This window comes from Mytilus galloprovincialis, chromosome 5 (genome assembly GCF_965363235.1).
Source record: "Mytilus galloprovincialis chromosome 5, xbMytGall1.hap1.1, whole genome shotgun sequence".
NCBI lineage: Eukaryota > Metazoa > Mollusca > Bivalvia > Mytilida > Mytilidae > Mytilus > Mytilus galloprovincialis.
The window spans coordinates 10851444-10878015 of NC_134842.1; the positions used below are offsets into that span (position 1 = coordinate 10851444).

Sequence of the window (26572 nt, forward strand, 5' to 3'; positions counted from 1 at the left end):
TAGTCCTAACTACGATGTTCCTAGGACCATCCTAATACATTTATTTAATTGAAAAAAAGTATGTAGAGAATTCATTGACATATTTTATTGTATTTCACTATATATATAAAGGGAGGGAGGATGACTCACTTATTGAAAACGATTTACAGAAAATAAAAATTTCAGCGCAATACTATTAGATACATTATTATACATGTTAAAACAATATGAATGAATGTCATACGACAGGAAAACTAAATAGTCACACCATTTTGTTAAATGTGATAATGTCAGTATGTACAAATTTTTTGTCTTGGGTCCACTCGATTTCAGAGCAATTGAGTAAGGATTAATTAAAAGGATGTTTTTTTTTCTACATTTAAATTAACATTGCACCATTAGGTTAGGTGGAACAAATGTGACTCACGATGATAGTATTTTTTAAAGCAAAAAGGACAGCATCATTTATTCTATATAAAATATATGACATCGTCAAACATACTTTTTGGGGTTTTGATGTCCATTTCATATAAATTTGTTTACAGAAAAGCAATTACTCCGCAATATCTCAATGTATTTAGTTATGTGCAACAAGTTAGTTCTAGCACACCCAAACACAATTCTTGTTATATCTATACTATTAAACGAGAAGACCTCATTTTGTGTGTCGCTTCTCTTCCTTCCACAATAAATTAATCATCATGCCTCTGTGTTCTTAAGGTAACATGCATAGTCGCATTTTTCATCCATTGTTATGATTATTCAGATTGAGTTATTTTGGGAGAAAAACGACAAAATAGGTGTCATACCACCAATTACTCCCTCAAATTTAGAATGAAAGTAGGCCTACTCGGACAAAAAATAGTGCATTTGATGACATTGTTCACCTAAACTAACCAACAAATTTGCAGAAATGAAACTTATGTTGAAAGAGAAATATATTAAGACCATTTTGAGCGAAATTTTACCTGTCTAGGGGTTTGCATTTTAATTGAGGATTAATGCGCTCCATGGTATACTAATTTAAGATTTCCAGAAAATCAGGGGTTATTTTTAGTGGTACCTCCTTTCGGGAGCCCTCTTCTTTCTTATATGATTTTGGATGTATGTTGAAAATTGGCATGCAGAAAGGTGACACCTGTACAATTCAGGATATACCTAGTTTCTCTGAAGTTAAACTTAAGGTAAAATATTTAGAAAGCTGTGAAAATTGCAAAATTTGGTTGAACAGATAGGGACTTTTAATTGGTGGTATGACACCTTTAAGCGAAATGCGGTGAAACATCAAATTCAGAATGATCATTTGAAATAATAGTAGCCACATTTCAATATTTTTGGGGGCAAAATGTCACATATTGCAAATTTAGAGCCTAAAACTTGAGTTTGTGCTATTTTTAGCTTTTCTCACCCTGACAATATGCTTTAATATTAAGAAATGTCCTAAATTGTTATAAATGCACAGAAAGTTGTTTCTGTGGTGTTAAACATTATAACATAGGTTATTTACTACCCCCAAACAAATTTTGTCATGCAGATTTAATGAAATTATTTGATTTTTACCCCTTATATCAATGCGTCATACTTTGTACTTGGAAGATAGCATAGCCTAATGTAAACCCCGCAGAAACTCACAAAAATACCATTTATTATTCCAAATGAAATTTGTATATCTTAAATTTTATTAACTGATGTAAATAAAAACAGTTAAATGACCATGACTGCACTTTTGATCAATTTGTAGTACTTTACTGACACCAGATGAAAAAAAGGGGGGTCAATATTCCTTGACACTTCAATACCTTTGATCTTTTACTAAATGCATTGCAAAAATTGTTGAAAGTCTTTTAAGTAGTAGAACAAACAAGGAAAAATCAGCAAAAACTGATCTTGATATTGAAACTTTATGTTCCTGTAGCCCAAAATGAAATTTTCAAGTATTTTCCATCAAAGTCATACATTACAGTCAGTTTAAATTGAGCTGTGAAATTTTGAATATAAGTCGCATTATGCTCAGAAAGGCTGTTTTTAACTTCAAACTGACTAAGGATTAAGAATAAAGCAAAACAAAAGATTTCTAATCAACTTTTTTGTCTCTTAAGCAAAATGCGGTGAAACATCAAATTCAGAAAACAATTGATTGTTTTTGGCCTTAACTGATCATTTGAAATAATAGTAGCCACATTTCAATATTTTTGGGGGCAAAATGTCACATATTGCAAATTTAGAGCCTAAAGCTTGAGTTTGTGCTATTTTTAGCTTTTCTCACCCTGACAATATGCTTTAATATTAAAAAATGTCCTAAATTGTTATAAATGCACAGAAAGTTGTTTCTGTGGTGTTAAACATTATAACATAGGTTATTTACTAACCCCAAACAAATTTTGTCATGCAGATTTAATGAAATTATTTGGTTTTTACCCCTTATATCAATGCGTCATACTATGTACTTGGCAGATAGCATAGCCTAATGTAAACACTGCAGAAATATTGAATTTGTAGTGTCATCCTATTGTAAAACATGAAGTTCAAAGTTTAAAATCATGCACAATTTCTTTTTACGAGTTAATAACTGATGGTGCGTTTCATTTCATGTTAATATTCACGTAAAATAAATAGAAAAAAAAAAGCATAAGCAAAGTTTTAACTACATAATAATTTTATTCAACAAATATTGCTTGTTACATAAACCATCAGGATTCCAAGCTTCTCTTGACGTACCCTGTTACAATCTACTGACTACCCAGGGAATAATCAGCTGATTAAATTAATTGACATACATTTTGTTTACAAAACTCTATATTAACAATATAAAAAATATTTATCGATGATGTTTCTTTTAATTGAAAGTAACATTGGACTTAATGTCTTATGTCCATTAATATTGATATCTACTCTCTTGGTGTATTCATTAACAAACATTCTGTAGACGTCTATGTTTTTTGTTTTCTGTTCAGATACATAGTACGACTTATATATTGAAAAACTAATAATTGTAATCAAAAAAATTATTGGGTAATACTTGCTGTCTGTCATTTTGTATCCAAATATCATGTGTTGTAATTTAATTGAAAAATCTAAATTACTCTGTTTTAAGAGATCGTATATTTGTTGCCAAAATCTCGTCAAATAAGAGATTTGAAAAAATAATGAGCATAGTCTTCTTCTATGTTACAAAAATTACACAACTGTTATTAGTTATTTTCCATTGTAATACATGCTTTTTGGTTGGTACAACAAACTGTAGTAGTTTCCATCTGTATATTTTAAATTTATTTTCAGTTTAGTATTTAAAAATTAAGTTACATAATGAATTCATATTTAAAGCTTCTTGCAATGGTAGAATTTTGAGCCACTTGTTTATCCCTACTGACGTTTCTTTTTATATATTATCATTGATATTGTTATATTTATAAATTAACTGTTTACAAAATTTTTGATTTTTTTGAAATACTAAGGCTTTTCTACTTCAGGCATAGATTATCTTAGCTGTATTTAGCAAAGCTTTTAGGAATTTTGGTCCTCAATGCTCTTCAACTTCTTACTTTATTTGGCCTTTTTAACTTTTTTGGATTCGAGCGTCACTGATGAGTCTTTTGAAGACGAAACGCGCGTCTGGCGTATATCTAAAATTTAGTCCTGGTATCTATGATGAGTTTATTTACTACTCATTAGAGAGTCATATAACATTTTATTTGAAAAAAAGTAGTCTCAAAATAACGATCTTTCCATGTGATCTTATTTCTCTGGTTATTTACTGGACAGAATTTTCTTGTTTAACTATGTCAATCAAATTTTGTGGAATGGATTGTTCCATTTTATGAAATTCAGCAATCCAGTTTACTTCACACTTTAATTTGTTCAAAACATAATTTTCTGATAGTGACATAGTGTCATTTAGAATGTCATTCAAGTATATTATATCACTTTTAATCCAGTGTAAAGATAATTGGTTTCTTATGAAATACAATAAATTTATTCCCCCAAATTGTTTGTTTTCTTATATATCAGCATATGTCACTGCTTGTTTTGTTTGCCCACCCCCAGTCAAAATCTAGGACTTTATTACTTCTCTATAAAATTCTGGAACATATTTAAAACATTCTAAATGTTTTATATCATTTAAATTCATATTAAATATAACTAAAATATTATCAGTCACTTTTAAATATTTAAAAGGTATAAGCTCCCAGTTGGCAAATTTACTATTAACTAGTCTATATACCCATGATGCTTAAAGCAATATAAAATAACTTTTAAAATCGACCATTTGTTGGCCTCCTTTTTTATAAGGACGTGTTATCAGGTTTCTTTTTACTTTGCTTCTTGTTTCTATTTCTTTAAGATAATTTTCAGGAGTTAAGCATACACAACGTTAGGATGAGGATAAGATGATCTGAAGACACCTAATTAGGTATCCCAAAGTTAGGACGAAATATGTGATATATCCTATGTTAAGAGAGCTTCGAGAACACGACTTAGGACAAAGACTTGTCATAAGATGGTATTAGGACACGTCCTTATCCTAAGATAGCTTCGAGAACACCACCACATGACTTAGTCATGTTCATAATGGAACATAAGCTAGAAGGTCACCTTTTATAACATGTGTAACGATGTAATAAAACACAACAACTCTTTATAAATTTCATGCGTTCAATGAAATTTCCTGAATTTACCCTCATCAACAAAATGCACAGCGGAATATTTAAAAACCAAGGATGTATAAGAACCGAAACATTTAATGGACTATATGATCAAAAAGAACTTATTTTTAACCCTTAAATTTTAAAAGCGGGTGATGGAAGTTGTCTTAAATGTTTATTAAGACGATGATCGTACATATTAGATTGATTCTAGAAGCAGTTTTTGTTCTTAAAGAGGAAAACTAACAAGCGTCATTGATGTGCCACAAACATAAAATACGAAGGGAATGACAAATAGATAGAAATAACGATAACAAATAGAGTTGTTCCTCTTCTTATATAAACTCGGTTGATAAACCGCTTTCGAGTTCGTTGCATTTCCGTGAAAAACTTTAATTTTAGTAAACATCATTTTTTCATTTAGGGGAATCGTAAATTACTTTCCATTTTGCGAGCTGTTGAAAACACAATGATGATTTTATCTTGCATGAACTATTCGGCATATAAAATTCTTTTAAATTCATTACATCTTTCATTTCGTACTTACGTACCGACAAATATTATTTCTATCCTTCAAAATGATAATCACGAAATCGCTTGATGAACATTAATAGCGCAGGGATATAGGCGGTAATCTCTATCTGATAATGAGGTCACAAAGGTGTGCTAAATTGATGAACTTTGTGGTGAAGGACAGAACTCGAAAGTGGTAAATTTGTTGGATTAAGACGGTTATATTAAGGTTATGTTTAACATTTAGAAAATGAAATATGAGGAACATTCTAATTGAGTGCAAGATAAACGAAAGATAACAAAGAAGTATTTTAATTCAAGTCGAAAATAGACTAACAACGCCATGGATACGCAAGACAATTACCAAAAGACAAACAATAGTATACAGAACAGAGCATAGAAGTCTTAAGAATAAGCAACACCAACCTAAACGAAAGTGGGTGTGGTCTCAATTGCTTCTGAATAGCAAGCAATTCCTGCTCCATATCGGACACTCGCTTTGTTGCTCGTGTAAGTACTTACCCGGTGATCAATCTAATCCGAGGGGTCATATTGGAGGGAGGACGGGAGTGTGGTAACTACGATTGGAACAAACTATTTATTATCTTCGAATTTATTGATTTAATAGCCTCCTGAAATACTCTGTCAAGGAAATTAAGATGGAAACGCAATCCCTGAAATATGGTATCAAATGCGAGATATGTCTTGAATATGCAGGCCGTGCTGGAACAAGTGACGTTAATAGAAATGAGAAGTTGACAACTAGGATGATAAAAATCTTCACTTTTGTAAATTATTTTTGTTCTCAATCGACCCATAATTTCAATGTCTACATGTAAGTCAAAATATGAGTCATACGTCAATGTATGTGTTGTGTCTATTATTTTCAATTTGATTGCATTGTTGTGTTTAGCAAAGTGTCTAACATAATATTAAGAGAGAGGATGCCATTTTTGTGGTGGGAAGTCAAGTTAAAGGATGGTTGTATCTTTTTTCATATTTTTTCTAAGAATGCTGGAAGTAAAGAAAAGTTGCAAAGATTGATAAGTTCATTTATAAGTATATACATGAGACACTTTATAACAAATATTTACAGGCAAATACCATCATATGACACAAGTTCTGTTTACCTCGGAATATTTTTTTTATAGAATTTCAGCATGTGATGAATAAAGGCAACAATAGAATACCGCTGTTCAATAGTCATAAATCTATAACCTAAAAAAATCCAGGTCAAACACCAAAATCGAGGTATGTTTAAGTTTTGGAAGTCATATTATGTCTGTTTGATAATTTTGTGTTTCTGTACAATAAGTAAATGCTTAAAAGTTTTGCCTTATATTAAAATTACCGTAGCCGTATTTGGCACAATTATTTTTGAGATTTTGGGTCCTCAATGCTCTTTAACTTTGTACTTGTTTCGCTTTATCGCTATTTCGATCTGAGCGTCACTGATGAGTCTTATATAGACGAAACGCGCCTCTGGCGTATTTTGAAAAACAATTACAAGCATGGTACCTTTGATAACTATTAAGTATATAATTTGTGTAAGTTTTCAATCGGTGATGTCGTAATCAAGGAATAGTGAAGATGACGATGCTTAGTTACCACACTTGGAATATCTGTTCCCATCTTCGACACACATGTGCCATTCCGGTTTTAAATTACCAACTCAAGATGGCGTCTGTAAATCTCGCAAATGGATTACCTACATATTACCACTAGGAATTCTTTGTTCAAAAGCTTCCTTTTTGATAAAGATGTAAAATATTATGATAAAGCGCAAGACCTGAGTATCTTATCACCTGTAAATATATACATTTTGTTTATCTATGCTGACACTGCTGAAATATTGTTAATTAAAAAATGAAATAGAGATAACCTGGTTTGGTCGCAAAGTTCTATTCTGAGCCTACCTTCAATAACAAATTTTGATTCTTGATACAAGTCCGGATTTGACAGAATTAATTTTATTTTTATTATCCTTTTATTCAATATTGGTTGGATAGATGATTTCAGCATAGATAAATTGTAAAAGTTTGTCGATCTTTATGGTGAAACACGAAGGCAAATGATACTGATAGCTTATTTCATTCTTATTGAAGAGCTAGTGTATGAAAACTGCTTCGTATGAATAAAAGTTACTAGTTGACGAGAAGAAGAGTATTGTTTTAAAAAGATAATCACGTCCCCCAAACATATAAAAATTATGTTGATGATGTCAGTATATCAGATACGGTTTTTGTTTTAATTAAGGTGATTGTGTTTATGTGTATGATTTATTCCTTCTTAAACGAAAACATTTGTATCTATGTTGTCTATTCTTTAAAATTTAACAAAATATTAATAATTTCCTCAAACACGAAAATATCATACCATTATTACTATTACAAATTATAATGTGAATACACGCAATGTGAATATGATGTTCGAAGTTGTTGGATTGTTTTGTTTATTAATGTCTTGCCCTCATGTATAATACTAATCATTCCTGTATTAGATGTCTGATGCTAGATATTATCATTTTGTATAAAGGAATAATTTGACATCGCTTTGACCGTGTGCAATGCAAAACTATAAGTATATAATAGCAGGATATAGAAACCGAAGCAACCTTTTTGTATAGCTGAATTTTATTTTTTGCATGCTTTTATCTATCATAATAAACAAATCAATGCAAGTTTAGAATTATAAAAAAAAATCATGAAAAGATCGTTTTCCGTAGTAGAATATATTTGCAAGTATCAATGTGTTCAAATAGGTCGTACCGTAATGTACGGGCGCACAAACAACAGCACCGTTTTTGTGTTTCGTTCATGCATATGACGTGGCTCTGTACTTATACATCCCGTCATTGTGTTATTTTGCCATGATTAATGTTTGTTTATATATTTGTATGTTTTGAGAGTGATTGAGGTGATGGCACAATGTTGACGGCTGTACCTCTATTTTTGATATTTTTATCTATTATGTCTGTTTGTTTTGTTCACACCTCGTTGTCAATATATTGGAATTTCATGTGACTGTCATGCAAGTGAGAGTTTAAGATAGCTATAAAACCAGTTTAAATCATCAAATTTCTACATAAAAACAGCCTGTACCAAGTCAGGAATATTAGTGTTGATGTCTATTCGTTTGATGTGTTTAAGCTTTGATATTTTCCGTTTGATTAGGGACTTTCCGTATTTGAATTTTCAATCGAGGTTCGGTATATTGTGAGTTTACCTTTTCAGGTACCCAAAACAGGGATAGAAGATTCATTTCCTAATGTTTGGTTGAAATTCCATTGGAACGTAGAAGAGGCTTATAGTTAACCAGGATTTTCTCTAAACTAGGCATTGAAAGTGTTGTGGGAGTAAATGTTGAGTTTTCAAATAAATTGTCTAAATCCAATTCATTTATCAATTTTGATTTACTCTCTTCTGTGTTAACTTGAGTAATCATTGATATGTTCATAATAATAAGTTTAATGTTAACAAAATTTTGAATTTTTGAAATACTAAGGCTTTTCTACCTCAGGATTATATTAGATTAGCTGTATTTGACAAATCTTTTAGGAATTTTTTGTCCTCAATGCTCTTCAACTTCATACTTTATTTGGCCTTTTAAACATTTTTTGATTCGAGCGTCACTGATGAGTCTTTTGTAGACGAAACGCTCGTCTGGCGTAAGTGTTAAATTTAGTCCTGGTATCTATGATGAGTTTCTTCTCAAATATGATGTTTTTTTCTCGGACTTCATTGGAGGGAACAGCAATACATTTAAAGATTGCTTATTTTGGCGTTAATATTGATTCACTTTTAGGGTCTTTGCATCGGAACTAAACACATTTATTAAAAAAAACCCAGTTGTTGGCATGACACGGGTTATGTTCTTCTCATATATGTTATGATGGTATGATACTAAACCCCTAACGGGAAGGATTGTGCCTGATATTCATATGATGAAATCATAATCTTTCAATCAGTTTAATTGAAGTCTGGAGATGGCATGTCAGTTAACTGCTAGTAGTCTGTTGTTATTTATGTATTATTGTCATTTTGTTTATTTTCGTTGGTTACATCTTCTGACATCAGACTCGGACTTCTCTTGAATTGAATTTTAAATGTGCGTATTGTTATGGATTTACTTTTCTACATTGGCTAGAGGTATAGGGGGAGGGTTGAGATCTCATAAACATGTTTAATCCCGCCGCATTGTTGCGCCTGTCCCAAGTCAGGAGCCTCTGGCCTTTGTTAGTCTTGTATTTTTTTAATTTTAGTTTCTTGTGTACAATTCGGAAATTAGTATGGCGTTCATTATCACTGAACTAGTATATATTTGTTTAGGGGCCAGATGAAGGACGCTTCCGGGTGCGGGAATGTGCCGGCATTGAAGACCTGTTAGTGACCTTCTGCTGTTGTTTTTCTATGGTCGGGTTGTTGTCTCTTTGACACATTCCCCATTTCCATTCTCAATTTTATAATAGAGGTAGTATTAATGTATTGCGATGTAGCATGGGTACTAACAGACCAGTTTAGTTTCTGATTTCTGAATTGTATCAACGAACTCACAGACTTTATTCATTTGGAAAGGTTGAAATGATCAATAACTCTTAAGATATTTATTTTATCAAGAACTTGTTAATTATTTATTTGACAATGAATCAATATTGACTTTTAAGAGTAATATAAGACAAATAAATGAAAACACAATTGTTATCATAGATTCGTACAATATATTGAACTTCCAATTATTTGCAAATGATATTAAGTCTCAAAATACATATAAATACAATATGATAGTAAAAAAAAAAACAACATTTCATCAAATTGCCATAATTCTTTTTATTTTAATAAACTCATCATAGATACCAGGACTAAATTTTGTATATACGCCAGACGCGCATTTCGTCTACAAATGACTCATCAGTGACGCTCGAATCCAAAAAAGTTTTACAGGTCAAATAAAGTACGAAGTTGAAGAGCATTGGCGACCACAATTCCTAAAACTTTTGCCAAATACAGGTAAGGTAATCTGTGTCTGAGGTAGAAAAGCCTTAGTATTTCAAAAATTCAAAATTTGATAAACAGTTTATTTGTAAATATAACCATATCAATGATAATTCATGTCAGCACAAAAAGTGCTGACTACTGGGCTGGTGATACCCTCGGTATTGTCACAGTTAAAGAAGACTAGTTTTTGAAAATTTTGGAAAAACGTAGGAATTAAATGTTTTAACAGGACTTGCTGTAGTCTTCATTAATGTTTTAATCTTTCTATAGTTTTTTAAATACTTGGTTTATATAATTATATATTTTTATAACTCTTTATAATGTATATCAAGTATTTTCATTGACTATGCTACTTTATCGGTGGTTTGATTACTTCCATTTAAAAATAAAATGGTATCAATGTTGCCTTCTCTTTGTATTTTTGTTTGTTAACTTCTTATCAAATGGTATTTTTCTACCACATAGTAATTATGTTTTTAAAGTTATACAGAACTGCTAATACAATGCTACGACAATGTGTTCTAACTTTACATCAATAATGAGTAACAAATTGACAAAACCTTCAACTTAACATTTTCCTTTTATTGAAACTATAAGCAAATATCTAAATCCGAAAATAAATCAACTGCTGTGTCCCTACTGCAGGATCATACGCTTAATATTCTTGTTTTAACCACAATGATTGTCATCGATGGCATTCCATTCTACGTAGTCAATACTTATACATTATGTGCTCATTCATTAAAGGAAACAAAGGATATGTGGTATCCAACCATGAGACAAAATATTTACTTGCACAACGAAAAACACACAAAAAAACTGATTTTTATTGATGTTCTTCATTCTAAAATCACAGTGAGTAAATTAAACTCTGACCTCATTGAATGTGTAAGAATGTTCCGAACAACGGAAGTAACTATTGATGTACCTATGATTGAAAAATGTATTTTATGTATTCTCTAAATAATGTCAAAACGATGATTCTGAATATTCTTGTTCAAAATGTGTCACTTACTTCATAGCTAACTAGCTATTGAAAGGTTATATATCATGATATTCGTAGCAGCTCCTAAAATCAAGTGTAGTTGTCCGTAGAAATGACAGTGTTCAAACCAATATTTGACGATTCAAATTTACAACTTTTTATCAAATTTATTCTAGTAAGATATTTTTATTTCATTCAACAAATTACCACAATAGAAAAAACAAACCAAAATGGTTAGTTATTTTAACTATAAAAAGTTCACACTGAAATTTTGTTAGCTTCATAGTGTTCCTTGGCAATGATTTTGTTGAGATAATTCACATATAAACCATGACAAGTTACTGTTGTTACGTAAAGAAAAACCATGACCCACTAGAGATCGAATTCGACAAATTCTGCAAATTTGCTAATTTGCATAACAGCATTGTCTTTGTCAATATAACAGAAAACGTTTTATCACCAAAGATTCTTTCCAATGATGTATGTTCCTTAGTCAATTAACCTTACCTGACAGCTATTCCACGTGGTGGCAAATGTGAATGTTCCCTTAACAATTACTTTGACCTAACAGATAATCACCAGAAGGCCAAAAAATGTATTATCTTTATTCAACTAATATTATCGCCCAAGGAATGGCAGAGATATATGTAAGATATTTAATAAACTCAACCTGAAAACTATTCAACGGGATGGCAAAGATGTATGATACCAATTCAACACATTTTTCATTACAAGCATGCAAAATAAGAGAGAACATCATAAGAAGGCAAACATTAAAATTCCAAAACAATGGTCAGAAAAAGAAAAAAAAACACAATCAACAATCAACAAAACAATACACTATTTAACCATTTAGAACCTATGATGCAGTAATAAAATAACTGCCTTCAATGCAGTAACTCTTTATGAAGAACCTATGTCATGAAACGTGAGCTCGAGAACAGAGTATCAAATGGGATATATATACTCAATACACAGGCGCTGCTTATATATTGTTACACAAATAGTAGTCCGAATTATAACAGACTGATACATATTTCCCGCATAAATTCTAGTCCACAGATAGAAAATTCCATTTTTATTGGTATAATCTTTTACATTCTTACTAATAATTTCTACCTATCTATGTTTACTTTGTGTATACCTTATGTCTTTTTCTGTACAAGATCGTTGTTTTAGATCATCATAAATGTATTGGATACTGCAATATAGTACGTGATTAATGCTTATACGATCCATATGAAATTGAAAATTATCAGTGATAATTTATCTAAACATTTATAAATTATTCATAACCAATACACTGTGACTACTATACTTTAATATGTATTTGAGCATTGGCATTGTGAAGTCTCTTTAATGTTTTTCCAACTACGAAGAGAATACACCAGATGATCATGATGAAAAGAAATGTTGTTGGATTTTTATATTCATTATCGTATTGTGGTAATGTATTCTTTTATAAGTGTTTATAAGGGTTTCTTGTCTCTTGTTTATTGTATAGATTAGATTGTGGTTTTCCAGTTTGAATGTTTTTACACTAGTTATTTGTAGGACCCTTTATAGCGTGTGTAAACTAGCTCCATGTTGAGGAACATACTGTGTTCTATAAATAATTTGTTTTCTTTTATAAATAGTTACTTGGATTAAAAGTTTCATTGGCACTCATATCGCATCTTCTGATATCTTTTCAATAAGGTATACAAAAAAAAAAATGGATTCGATTTCTTATTTGTGTTTTTGTACAATTGTATTCAAAAATCTGTTTGAAATTAAATAAACATTGTATATTTGATATTTTTAAGGATTACCTTCTCACCCTTCCGCATAAACGGTTGTTAACTTTTCCGGCGTGTGAGTTCCCTACCCTTTCTGTGTAGGAATTACATTCATTACGCGACATACACATATCTGACACAACAATGATAAGAAAAACCTCCGAATCGGACGTCAAAATCAGAAAGTTGACAAATATTTATCAAAATAGAAACGAGTGTAACTTTTAAAAATGTAGTTTCAAAAGAATGTGCATCAATATTTAGAAATTTTCTATCATTTAGCAACAAAAGAAATATCGATAGAAAATTAATTGGAAAAAAAATTACTAAATACTATTTTGAAATGGAAATGGCTGACTATGTATATCTACTTAAAGGACAAACTAGCTGGATCACAGCATTGACAATGTTTTAAATCTTATACGCTACACTTGAACTTAAATCAATGTCAAAAAAGTAAAATAACCTAACTCGGAGGAAAATTTCTAACGAAAAGCCAGCAATCAAAACAAAAACATTCCCTCAAATAGTTATCAAAGGTACCAGGATTATAATTTAATACGCCAGACGCGCGTTTCGTCTACATAAGACTCATCAGTGACGCTCATATCAAAATATTTATAAAGCCAAACAAGTACAAAGTTGAAGAGCATTGATGAATCAAAATTCCAAAAAGTTGTGCCAAATACAGCTAAGGTAATCTATGCCTGGGATAAGAAAATCCTTAGTTTTCGAAAAATTCAAACACATCAAACGAATTGATAACAACGGTCATTTACCTGACTTGATACATTCATTTTCTTATGTAGAAAATAATGGATTCAACCTGGTTTTATACCTAGCTAAATACACTCTTGGAAACATAAACACAACCAAATCTATACAAACATGTTTTTTTTTTAATTTTTGAACATACCATGGATTAATATTTCATTCAGACAATCTGTGTAATTATCAACTGTTTCATACGAGTGCATGTTTTTATACATACTAATACTGTTTTTAATAATGGTAATATTAAAAAAGATAACAATAATAAAAGAAAAGTTAAAAAGAAAAAATCGAAAAAAATTGAAATCTGCATATTTGAAATTTTCAATTCTTGAACATAACGGTGATTAGTATTTCATTCAAACAATCTGTGTAAAAACTGTTCCATACGAGTGCACGTTTTTGTTTAAGCTTTTGCAGATCTGAACATTGCATTACTGAAACCAACAAAGATGTCCTCAATGTATGTACCTGGATATTATAATTGTTGTCTGTCTGAATATGCTGTCGATGGTAACATCACAACGTGGGTGCATCAGGATATGATTTGTGCACATTCATCTAGAACTAATATCCAGCAAGAATGGTGGGCAGTTGACCTACGAAATGTTTATGTCATCAAAGAAATAGAAATTTATGGACGCACAGATTGTTGTCGTGAGTTTCAGGTTTTTAACGGTACTTTAGTTATCAAAATAGCGAATTCATATGTTAGAATCATTGAGTTCCGTGTGAAAACACGATTGAAGGTGACTCTTTTCTTGATACCAAATTCAATCTCCAGTTTAAAAACACAAAACAACTAGGCACCAGGTGATAATTGATTTTTATACGACCGCAAAAATTTTAATTTTTCGTCGTATATTGCTATCACGTTGGCGTCGTCGTCTGCGTCGTCGTCTGCGTCGTCGTCGTCGTCGTCATCGTCCGAATACTTTTAGTTTTCGCACTCTAACTTTAGTAAAATTGAATAGAAATCTATGAACACAAGGTTTATGACCACGAAAGGAAGGTTGGGATTGATTTTGGGATGGGTGGTTCCAACAGTTTATGAATTAGGGGCCAAAAAAGGGCCCAAATAAGCATTATTCTTGGTTTTCGCACAATAACTTTAGTATGAGTAAATAGAAATCAATGAAATGTAAAGACAAGGTTTATGACCACAAAAGGAAGGTTGGGATTGAGTTTGGGAGTTGAGATCCCAACAGTTTAGGAATTAGGGGCCAAAATGGGCCCAAATAAGCATTATTCTTGGTTTTCGCACCATAACTTTAGTATAAGTAAATAGAAATCTATGAAATTTAAACACAAGGTTTATGACCATAAAAGGAAGGTTGGGTTTGATTTTGGGAGTTTTGGTAAAACAGTTTAGGAATAAGGGGCCAAAAGGGTCCAAAATTGAACTTTGTTTGATTTCATCAAAAAATGAATAATTGGGGTTCTTTGATATGCCAAATCTAACTGTGTGTGTAGATTCGTAAGTTTTGGTCCCGTTTTCAAATTGGTCTACATTAAAGTCCAAAGGGTCCAAAATTAAACTTAGTTTGATTTTAACAAAAATTGAATACTTGGGGTTCTTTGATATGCTGAATATAAAAATGTACTTAGATTTTTGATTATTGGTCCAGTTTTCAAGTTGGTTCAAATCGGGGTCCAAAACTAAACTTTGTTTGATTTCATCAAAAATTGAATAATTGGGGTTCTTTGATATGCCAAATCTAACTGTGTATGTAGATTCTTAATTTTTGGTCCCGTTTTCAAATTGGTCTACATTAAAGTCCAAAGGGTCCAAAATTAAACTAAGTTTGATTTTAACAAAAAATGAATTCTTGGGCTTTTTTGACATGCTGAATCTAAACATGTACTTAGATTTTTGATTATGGACCCAGTTTTCAAGTTGGTTCAAATCAGGATCCAAAATTATTATATTAAGTATTGTGCAATAGCAAGAAATTTTAATTGCATAGTATTCAGCAATAGCAAGAAATCTTCAATTGCACAGTATTGTGCAATGGCAAGAAATTTTCGATTGCACAGTATTGCGCAATAGCAAGAAATCTTCAATTGCACAGTATTGTGCAATAGCAAATATTTTCAATTGCACAGTAATGCGCAATAGCAAGAAATATCTAATTACGCAATATTGTGCAATAGCAAGAAATTTTCAATTGGAGTTATCTTTCTTTGTTCAGAATAGTAGTTGAATCAACTTAAATCATTGTTTTATACAATATACAATGTATATTCACTTTTACTTCCAACCAATCTTTACCATTCAGTGATAACAAGCACTTTATTTTACATTTTTATATTTTATGATGTATTTAAGAGTAGTTTTTGTTGCAAACTCCATTAGAAATTTGAATTGAGATCAGTTTTAGAAAAAGGGAAAGGGGGATGTGAAAAAAATGGGGGGGGGGGGGATTAAATTTTTCTCATTTCAGATTTTATAAATAAAAAGAAAATTTCTTCAAACATTTTTTTGAGAGGATTAATATTCAACAGCATAGTGAATTGCTCAAAGGCAAAAAAAAATTTTTAAGTTCATTAGACCACATTCATTCTGTGTCAGAAACCTATGCTGTGTCAACTATTTAATTTTAGATTTAAATAAGTTTGAAGAAGAAATCTTTAATTGATTTGTAAAATCTTGACATTTGCTTTGTGTAAAAAACCCATATAATGTCAAAAATTTGATCACAATCCAAATTTAGAGCTGTGTCACGCTTGAATGATTTGTCCATACTTGCCCCAACTGTTCAGGATTCGACCTCTGCGGTCGTATAAAGCTGCACCCTGCGGAGCACCTGGTTATAACAATAACTATACACCTTTTTTTGGAAACATAAGATAACCGATGTTTATAACTATAACAACACAATTTAATTAGGGACCAGTTGATTACCAATGTTTATAACTATTACCTATGTTTATAACGATGAAAAACAAAATACAATAAAGGAACAGTAGATAAAACACAATGCAGTACCGAACAGTAGATATAACACAAGGCAGTACGGAACAGTAGATATAACACAAGGCAGTACGGAACGGTAGATATAACACAATGCAGTACAGAACAGTAGATATAACACAATGCAGTACGGAACAGTAGATATAACACAATGCAGTACGGAACAGTAGATATTACACAATACAGTACGGAACAGTAGATATAACACAATGCAGTACGAAACAGTAAATAAAACACAATGCAGTACGGAACAGTAGATATAACACACTGCAGTACGGAACAGTAGATATAACACAATGCAGTACGGAACAGTAGATATAACACAATGCAGTACGAAACAGTAGATAAAACATGTTTATAACGATAAAAACACAATGCAATACGGAACGGTAGATAATTAATGCTTCTAATGACAAAAATAATTGTAGTCAGATAACAGCACTTACATATAACTTATGTTTTCAAAGAAAAGAAAAAAAAACCAACATGATTGAGTTTCTCGATTTTGAACAGGCATGTCAACATATGAACATATGTGTTATGATAGATCCGAACCTCATTTCAAATCAAATGTATGTTGAGTCGAAATCATTTTTTTAAACTAACTATTTTGTAGTTCGGATAAATCTGATACCAGTTGCATAGATATTAAGATAATACACTGGAAAACCTCTGATGAGGCTCCTTTACGATTTAGGAGAGTCACGTGAACATGAGGGACAGTTAAACTAAATATATCTTTCAATCAGTTGATTAATAAAAAGTTCAAAATTGAAAATCGGTACATGTTAACGACCAACATCTACATGTACTACAACAGTATCTCGTATTTAATTAATATTCCTTTTATAATTTTCTTAAATTACCAGGTGACGATTTATCAAACTTTGATGTCGATGTTTTTATGCCAACGTGTCCAAGCAATGGTTGGAATGATTTAACAGATGGAGATGTTTCGCGCTGTCATTATCAGACCGGCGAAGTTAATCCGAGTATCAGAATAACTTGTCCTTCTAATACAAGAGGAAGATATGTCAGGATTAAACGCCGTGATATGCAGGCGTTAGTCATATGTGAAGTACAGGTCAACGGAGATCAATTAAACAGTACCCGCAAGTCAGGTAATTCTTTTGCTAAACTTATTCAGTTTATTCAAATTAAATTACGAGTGAGAGTTGATATCAAACAATATTCAATTATCACGAGTTGTTAAACACATTCCTCTGTGGGCAACACTCTCATTGTGTGAATAGAATAAATCCGCTATTCATTTGGCATACGCGATGCCGGCTACACATTTTAACACAATACAAGCAAAAACATTGTAAAGGTTTCACAAGAAAAAAAAAACAACAATGGCTAAAAAGATTTGTAAGGTGAATAGTGTGAATACTTTATATCTTATTTAAGAATTCACGTAGTCTACGTCCTTTGCCGTTGACGACGTATACATCGAATTACCTTTATAATATGCCATTGACCTAACGAATATCAAATTGAATGAAAAAGTTGTAATATCATCTCATGATATTGAACTAGCAAATCCAATAATCTTATTTTATGTATCAACTCCGTGCAGTGTAATTTGAGAAATATATATGAATACAAGGAATACTAAAGAGGCTGCAATAACAAGAGAAATAACGATATCCCTTTGTTAACAAATAAATTACAGATTTCGTCTATACGTTAGCATTCACCCTGCAATGAATTATAAGATAATATAATTTAAGGTAATTCTCATGTATACTCTGATAAATAAAGTGTAGTATCTAATCAATTAAAACATGAGCAGTTTCACTGTTCAGTATTATTCCGAATACGACTAACAAGAAAACAGCTAAATTTTTTAGGCTTGATGAACGTACTGTTTTTTTAATGTTTCTATTGAAAGATATGAACAAAAGATATAGCGATAGATGTTCTATACTAATGATAACGAGGCCGGGATAAGGTACCAGTATTTGATGTATCTATTAATAAATGTAAATATGTAAATAAATTTGAGTTTTAAGAAAAAAAAAAATTAAAATGTCAATTGTTCTTAACAATTGAGAGGTCTTTCCTTTTGTAATGTAAAATACATGTTCCAATAGACGTAGAATGTATTGAAAAGTTCTTACACAGGTTATGCCCCTTACAGAAAGGTCAAATCTCTTCGGTCAAATATAAAAAAAAGTTGCGCCTCATCCACCACAACGTTTTTCACTATTTACTATTTCTGTAAGTACAATAGTTTTTGAGATATCGACTAAAAAGTTATAAGGTCAAAGGTCAAGGTCAACCTTAAAAAGCTTTAAAAACACACTAAAAATCCTTAAAAAAGGTCAAAAACACATAATTCGCTATCTGGGACATGACCTTGACCTTTGACCTTGTGACCTTTGTCAAGGTCATAAGTCCCCAATGTCATTGCTGAAGACCCCATGGGTCTAGGACCTTTGGTTACATAGTAAAAGCTGATTTTGCCTTTTCAGAAACCTAAATCAAGGGTTATGCCCCTTACAGAAAGGTCAAATCTCTTCGGTCAAATGTAACAAAGTTGCGCATTAATGACCCAAACATTTTCCACTATTTAAAACTTCTGTAAGTATAATGGTGTCTGAGATTATCCGCTAACAAGGTGTTAGGTCAAAATTCAAGGTCAACATACACATTTGACCTTGAGGTATTTTTCAAAGTCACATGAATTGATGATGAATGGTGAAGATCCTAGGTGTCTACGACTTACGGTTTCTGAGTTTTGGTGGCCAACCGACACCGGTTAATTTTAATAGGGCATAACCCTACCAATGAGTCGTTGAATCTTTTCGATCCAAATGTAACGAAGAACCAGGGTCTGGTCCTGAACAAATTTCACCCTTCCTTTTTTTCTACCTATTACGGTTACGGTGTTGGAACGATAACAAGGTTTTTGGGTTAAGGAGGGATTACTCCGAACCGACAAAATATTTCGACTCACAGGGTGAGTTCCGGATAGGTATTCATGCCACCGATACAAAGTGTGAACATGAAAGCGACACGTCTTACGGTTACAGCTGCTAACTTCGTTAAAATTTGGCGGAAGAATAATAATAAACAGAAGAAATACAGTAAGGTCTTTCCCTTTTGAAAAAGGAAAGACCTTAAAAAAGAAATTATTTTAGCTTCTCAACAGACTGTGATGAGATCATTCCTTGGATTATTTAATCCGAACTAAGTTCACCACTGACTGAAAATATTAATCTTGATGTAACTTGATGGCATTTAAATCCGTTTAGTTACTGGCTTTTAAAAAATTGTCGTACTCACATTCATATTGTCTTAAATAAACTTTTCATGTCGTATTTTAAGGTTTGTTGAGCAGTGTTGCGGTCTATGCTCGTGGGCATATCGGATACGGATATGTAGGTCCTGTCATAGGAACGTTTGTAGCTCAGAGTAAAATTCAGTGTACAAGTGCGTGCATCATGAAGACTGACTGTTATGCTGCTGAGTATGACAGAAACGCAACCAGCTGTACAATGAAAGGTGAATGTATGAATGAAACTCCGACCTCTTTGTTTAAAGACACCAACAAAGATGTATTTTGTGTCCTCTAGAAAATATGATGGTGACCAATTTTGTATCCGTGCACTGCCATTAAATGTGAAATTCTTTAACTGAAGTTTGTTATACTACCAATTTTCAACAGTACAGAATGTAAAAAAGACCAAATATTTCACTTTGTGTGGTGGAATAAATAAAGATGTCCAAATAAAAGGATAACTGTTTCATCAAAGCTGTGTTTTACGTGTGACTATTAATGTTGGTACTTTACACATTAGCATACACATAATAAAAGCTTCAATGGCACATGTTTGTAGATATATACATTTCCAATGGGGACCACTTAGTAGGGCCAGACTCTGTTATGAGCTACAATTAATGACTAAATTCAGCAAAGGCCCATCCAAACAACATCTAATACAAGAATTTAAAAACACGTTTAGATATTTGGATGATGTATTGGCTCGCAATAATGACGACTTCAGTATGTACACTAAGGAAATTTATTCTGCTGAACTGACTTTTAATAAAGCGAATACTAACAATGAACACTGCCTTTTCCTAGATGTTGATACATGCATCTACATTGTATATCTTTAACAGAAGCTTAATACCGAGATTTATGATAAAAGAGATGATTTATCATTTTCTATTGTTAATTATCAACTTTATGGTGTTTATATATCTCAACTTGTTTGAATAGCTTGTGTATGTAGCAACGTATTCAATTTTAACAAATGAAATCTGTTTTACTGAAAGCTAATTAAACTAGTGTTTTCGGTATTACAAACTAGTAAAACATTCACTACTTTTTATCATCTATACACGATATCATTAGTTATTGTAAATCAACATGCAGTTGTCTTAAAGGTCTATGGTATATTCTTTATTAAGCGCAAAAATGTCGGCATTCACACCAAAGTGTTTCAAAACCTTTTAGTAGACTGATTTAGAAGGAATATACTTATATAATAGTTCTTGAAAAACTGGTCATTATCGTGATATATGGACTGTCCTACGGGCAGTCCATGTATCACGATAATGACCAGTTTTTCAAGAACTATTATGTTTATTTCCTTGAGAAACCATGTTTTGGAAAATTCTCGTAAATTCAAAATGCCTAAAGCGAACTCGAGTAGTTGTGCGATTTTTATGACAAAGAGTGAAGACCAGTCGTAGTAATACTGCCATTCATTTTAGTGCAATTTTTCAGTATATGAATATTAATAAAGTTATTTTTAATTTTATATTTAACGAAAACATATAATAAACAATTCAACAACTTAAATATAATATTAAAATCAGGAACATGTTTTATAAAAGGTAAATCTATCTAAACAGAGAAACCACGTTCCACCGGTCATTAACAGAGAAATCACGCCCTAGCTGTCATTATCAGACGGAAACCACGCTCCAACGGTCAATATCAGACGGAAATCACGCCCCACCGGTCATTATCATGTAAAAGTTCGTTAACGACCTGTTTTCTGGTCCGTTTTTTCTGTTAATGACCGATGGAATTTATTACTGAAGAATAATGAATGCCATTTGACCCCTTTTTATCCAATAAGAGAATCTTATTCTCAACCGATATGAAATAAATGTAGTTACGAAATTATCAATTGATGCAATTGTGCAAAAAGCTTTCATTTCAGAAGTACTAAACGAAATGGTTCAAATTTATGAAATAAAACCCCTTTCACAATCATATGTAGCTGTATCTAATAAAACAAATGAAGTGGAAAGCAGTGGTTAAAGGAATATGTGTCCGTTGTTTAAATCAATGCCATCATTGAACTTCATAAAGTGGACGTGGCTTAGTACTGTATATCCGAAAAACAAAAAAATGTTTTTTGTCTGAATCTCAGTATAAAACTTGTTTTAGCGAAAGTCTTTTTTAAATCTCACATTGCGTTTTGGGCAAACGTAGTCAATATCATGTAGATGTCTTATTGTGTGGCTGCTATTGTGAGTCAGCCGTAATCTTGTGCTAACAAAAGTGTTGCATTTGGTCGCACCAGCCTTAAATTGATTAAGTATGCATGTAGCACTGCACAGGGATTCATAGGCAACAACAATTCCCTACTTATAGTAGCCAAATATGGAACTGTCATAACAAAAGGTCAATTGTTAAGTTCTATATAAACTATTTATTCTTGTTGATCTTATCTATAAATCTTTTTGGATTTGTTTTACAAAAACCTGTGAATAATTTATTTGATACAGTATATCAATAGGTATTGATAAGAAACTTCTTAATCTGAGTACTTAAATTACGAATCTTTATACTTTTATATTGATATCAATCGCTCTAGAAATAAAATAAAAGATTTGAGACAAAGTTTGATAAAAGGTTATGTGAAGTATTTTGTCACATAAATAAAGGCAACAGTCGTATACCGTTTTTCAAAAGTAATTAAAGATTTAAAGAAAACAAACTAAACCCGCAAGAAAGAAACAAATCAAGTACAGGACATTTTTAGACAAAATGGGGGGTTGAACCTGGTTTAATGACTAGAAAAAATGTGCGCTTAATGACAATGTTAAAAATACTGTCAAAATTACAATTTACATGGCAGGAATACATTAGGCATAAACGCAAGAATACTCAGAGAAGATAAAAACATAAATAGGTAATATAATAGTAAATTTTGACAGGTTAACCACAGAATAACAAAGAACACCTAAATTTGATTGTCGACAATACACAAAATCAGCGTAATTCAATTACGAACTGTGCGTCACACGAAGGTTTCAACGCCTAAAAACGTGGCGTCACAGATGAATTAAAAAAACAGAAATTTTAATCTGGTTATGAATATAACAATTACCTGCATCAAGGAAAGTTATATATTATTTATACATTTTCACTTTGAGAATGAGGTGCAATATGTCTTATATATGACTGTATGTTCATTAATATTCGACATGCCACCTGCGATCACCCACAGTCTTTGGTTGGGTTCGTGTTTCTTATTGTTCAGTTTTCTGTAATATGTTATGTGTACTTTTATTTGGCTGTTTGTCCTTTTCATGTTTAGCCATGGCGTTATCAGTGTTTTCCCGATATATGAGCTTGACTGTCCAACCGGTATTTTAGTCCCTCCCTTTAAAGGAAAACAAAAAGAAAACTGTTATTATTCTGCAAAACTATTCAATAAAGCTTGTGTATGTTATGACTAAATGCAACAACATTTAAAAAAAATTTTTTTTTGTTTCAGTCATTAAGGTCCCCACCGAATTACTGTAAAAAAAGAAAGACAAGCTGTTGATTAATCTATTATGGAATGTATAGATTCAAACCTAGTTTTGTTCTATTTGACCTATTCAATAATGATTTTTGTCTTATTTTTACAGACATAATAAGAAATACATAAACTGATAAGTACTTATTTAACCGTACCAATACAAGATACAACAGTACATAGTAGTTTCACACTACTTAAATATTCCGTTGTTTATATACAACATTACATAGGCTATCTGAGTAATCAAAGTTAAAAATCTGTTTGACAAAAACTACATTAATTTGTTTATTGATTTCTAGAAATATTTATCCATCTTAGAGTGGAAATAAATCATGCAATCATTTCATTTGTCTATTGCTTTGATCTACTTGGATCCGCGTCGCTAGGTAAATTCAATTGCGACAGTAAAATCTACGTTTTACGAAGGCCAAGCTTAAAATACAATACAGTTATCTCCATTCTAATGCCACTTATTGAAATAAATCTCACTTGATGATCATTTTGGCTTAACAATGGCATAAATGAAAAAGTCCGCGAAACAGTCGCATCGTCTTTAGCATCTAAGCATTGTGACGTCATATGTATACGCTGAATGTCAACATGAATACTAAACGTATTTTTACTTTTCGTACGTTTCAGAATGGTTTTAATATAGACAAAAAGAAGATTTTGAGGCTCAAAATGTGACTATCTTATTTATTTTTTGACAAATTATATACCCCAAAAAAAATCGGAATTCAAAATGGTGGCTTTCTTAGTTACCGACTGGTATCTAACCCTTCAAAATATTTGTCAACGTCCAATGAAAATCATTGTTACGAACTAATTGTATTAGAATTATTTATTATGGTAATGTATTTGACCCTTTTGATGACTTAAACTTAAATTACATGTATCTGATTTGTATTTGTTGAATTGTTTTCACATCGTTTTTTTTCTTCAAAAATGTATTTAAGATATGACTTTAGATTCTTTACATTGTAAAAATTTATGTAATTGATACAGAAATGGTATTAAAGCTGATTTTGTGGTTAGCCAAACCTCACGCTTAATGGCAATAGTTTTGTGCTTCTTTTTCACATTTGTTTGTTTATTAGTGATTACGATGATCACACAATGTTGACTGCTGTACCCGTTTTTGACATTTGTACCTACTGTGTCTGTTTGGTTTGTTTACGCATCTTTGTCAATACAATGGAAGTTGATGCAATTGTCATACAAGTGAGAGGTTTAGCTATGTATAAAACCAGGTGAAATCACCCATTTTTACATAAGAAAATGCCTGTACCAATTTAGGAATATGACGGTTGTTATCTTTTCGTTTGAAGTGTTTGGGCATTTGGTTTTGCCATTTGATTAGGGACTTTCTGTTTTGGATTTTCCTTGGAGATTATACTTATACTACAATTGCCTTAACATAGAGATATCAAGGATACAACAGATACAGTAATGTCGGCCTTATATCTTGACTTACATCAAGAAATTGACAAGGGTCGGTTAAAAACAAAATTTTAAAACAAAAGATATGATTTCAGCTTCCAAATTGCTGTCCGTTTTTATGTAGCATCATTCCAAAAGCGCCTGCATATGGAGTTTTTTTCTCCAAATCAATATGATATTCCCGGAATTTTGTTTACTATCATGATTTCCTCGATAAAAGGTCGCTGCTGACTAGGAAGCTTTGTGACCACGAGGTTCAAATCATGAAGTTTAAATCCAAACTTTGTATATTTTACGCACGCCATCAAGAGTTGGTTAACCGATATTGAATATCCGTTTCACAGATGAAATCGGATATGTTCCTTATGTCGTAACTACAATCGTGTTCCCTTTTCGCGAATATACATACATACAGCTGCAATTCAGTGGTTGTCGTTTGTTTATGTGTTACATATTTGTTTTTCGTTATTTTTTTTTTTTTACATAAATAAGGTCGTTAGTTTTCTCGTTTAAATTGTTTTACATTGTCTTATCGGGGCCTTTTATAGCTGACTATGCGGTATGGGCTTTGTTCATTGTTGAAGGCCGTACGGTTACCTATAGTTGTTAATGTTTGTGTCATTTTGGTCTTTTGTGGATAGTTGTCTCATTGGCAATAATACCACATCTTCTTTTTTATATACATGTAGCTACCGAATTAGACTTTAAACAGCTTTGAAATAACATGAGGATCTCGACGGGTGCCACATGTGGAACAGGATCTGTTAACCTTTCCGGAGCACATAAGATCACCCCGGTAATTGTTGAGGTTATTGTTGCTGTTGTACTCCTATTGGTAACAATTTTTGACCACTTGTGTTTGTTTAGTTCACAAATCTTTGTCAATATAATGGAATTTGATGCGACTGTCATACAGTTAGAGGTTTTGTTAGCCTTTAAACCATGTTTAATCTACCATTTTTTACATAAGGAAAATTCCTGTACCAAATCAGGAATGTGACCATTGTTATCCATTTGTTTGATGTGTTTGAACTTTTGATTTTTTTTCATTTGATTACGGACTTTCCTTTTTTATAATTTAAAAAAAAAAAAAAAATTCTCTGTTTTTAGAATCTTTGTGATTTTACTTTTTGCAAGTTTGTCTGTTTCATAATTTACATATATGGAGATCCTTCTATCCAGTTTTTCCTTGCCAGCCTGCTGAGAAAAAAAGGTATATGTTTTTTAGTCACAGCCATTCATTTTTACATCTGTTATTAAAGTGACCATTCGGACAATCTTAAAATGATAACTGGAGAAATTATACTTTGATAGAGCTATCATTCTATTATATTACACTTATATATGTACTGCATACAGCATTAAAGAAGTAACATTATTTTGAGTTTTTGTAAGAAAATGACACAGACCTTAATTGTGGGTTATAACTTCTTGTGCAAAATTTGCAAAATGATTACAAACACTGTATCAATTCAATACAATAGATATAGGAAGATGTGGTGTGAGTGCCAATGAGACAACTCTCAATCCAAATAATAATTTATAAAAGTAAACCATTATAGGTCAATGTACGGCCTTCAACACGGAGCCTTGGCTCACACCGAACAAAAAGCTATCAAGGGTCCCAAAATTACTAGTGTAAAATCATTTAAACGGGAAAACCAACGGTCTAATCTATATAACAAGAAGCTGTTACAACGACAGCAAACCGGATTTATT

General features: G+C 31.7%; 1 long non-coding RNA gene across 1 annotated transcript; it reads left to right on the forward strand.

Moving 5' to 3' along the window:
• The first annotated feature begins 14061 nt into the window (after window positions 1-14061).
• On the forward strand, window positions 14062-20984 carry LOC143074321 (uncharacterized). Its single transcript, XR_012977799.1, has 3 exons — window positions 14062-14320; window positions 17507-17758; window positions 19971-20984. It is a non-coding gene; the product is annotated as an uncharacterized LOC143074321 (long non-coding RNA).
• The last annotated feature ends 5588 nt before the right edge of the window (window positions 20985-26572 follow it).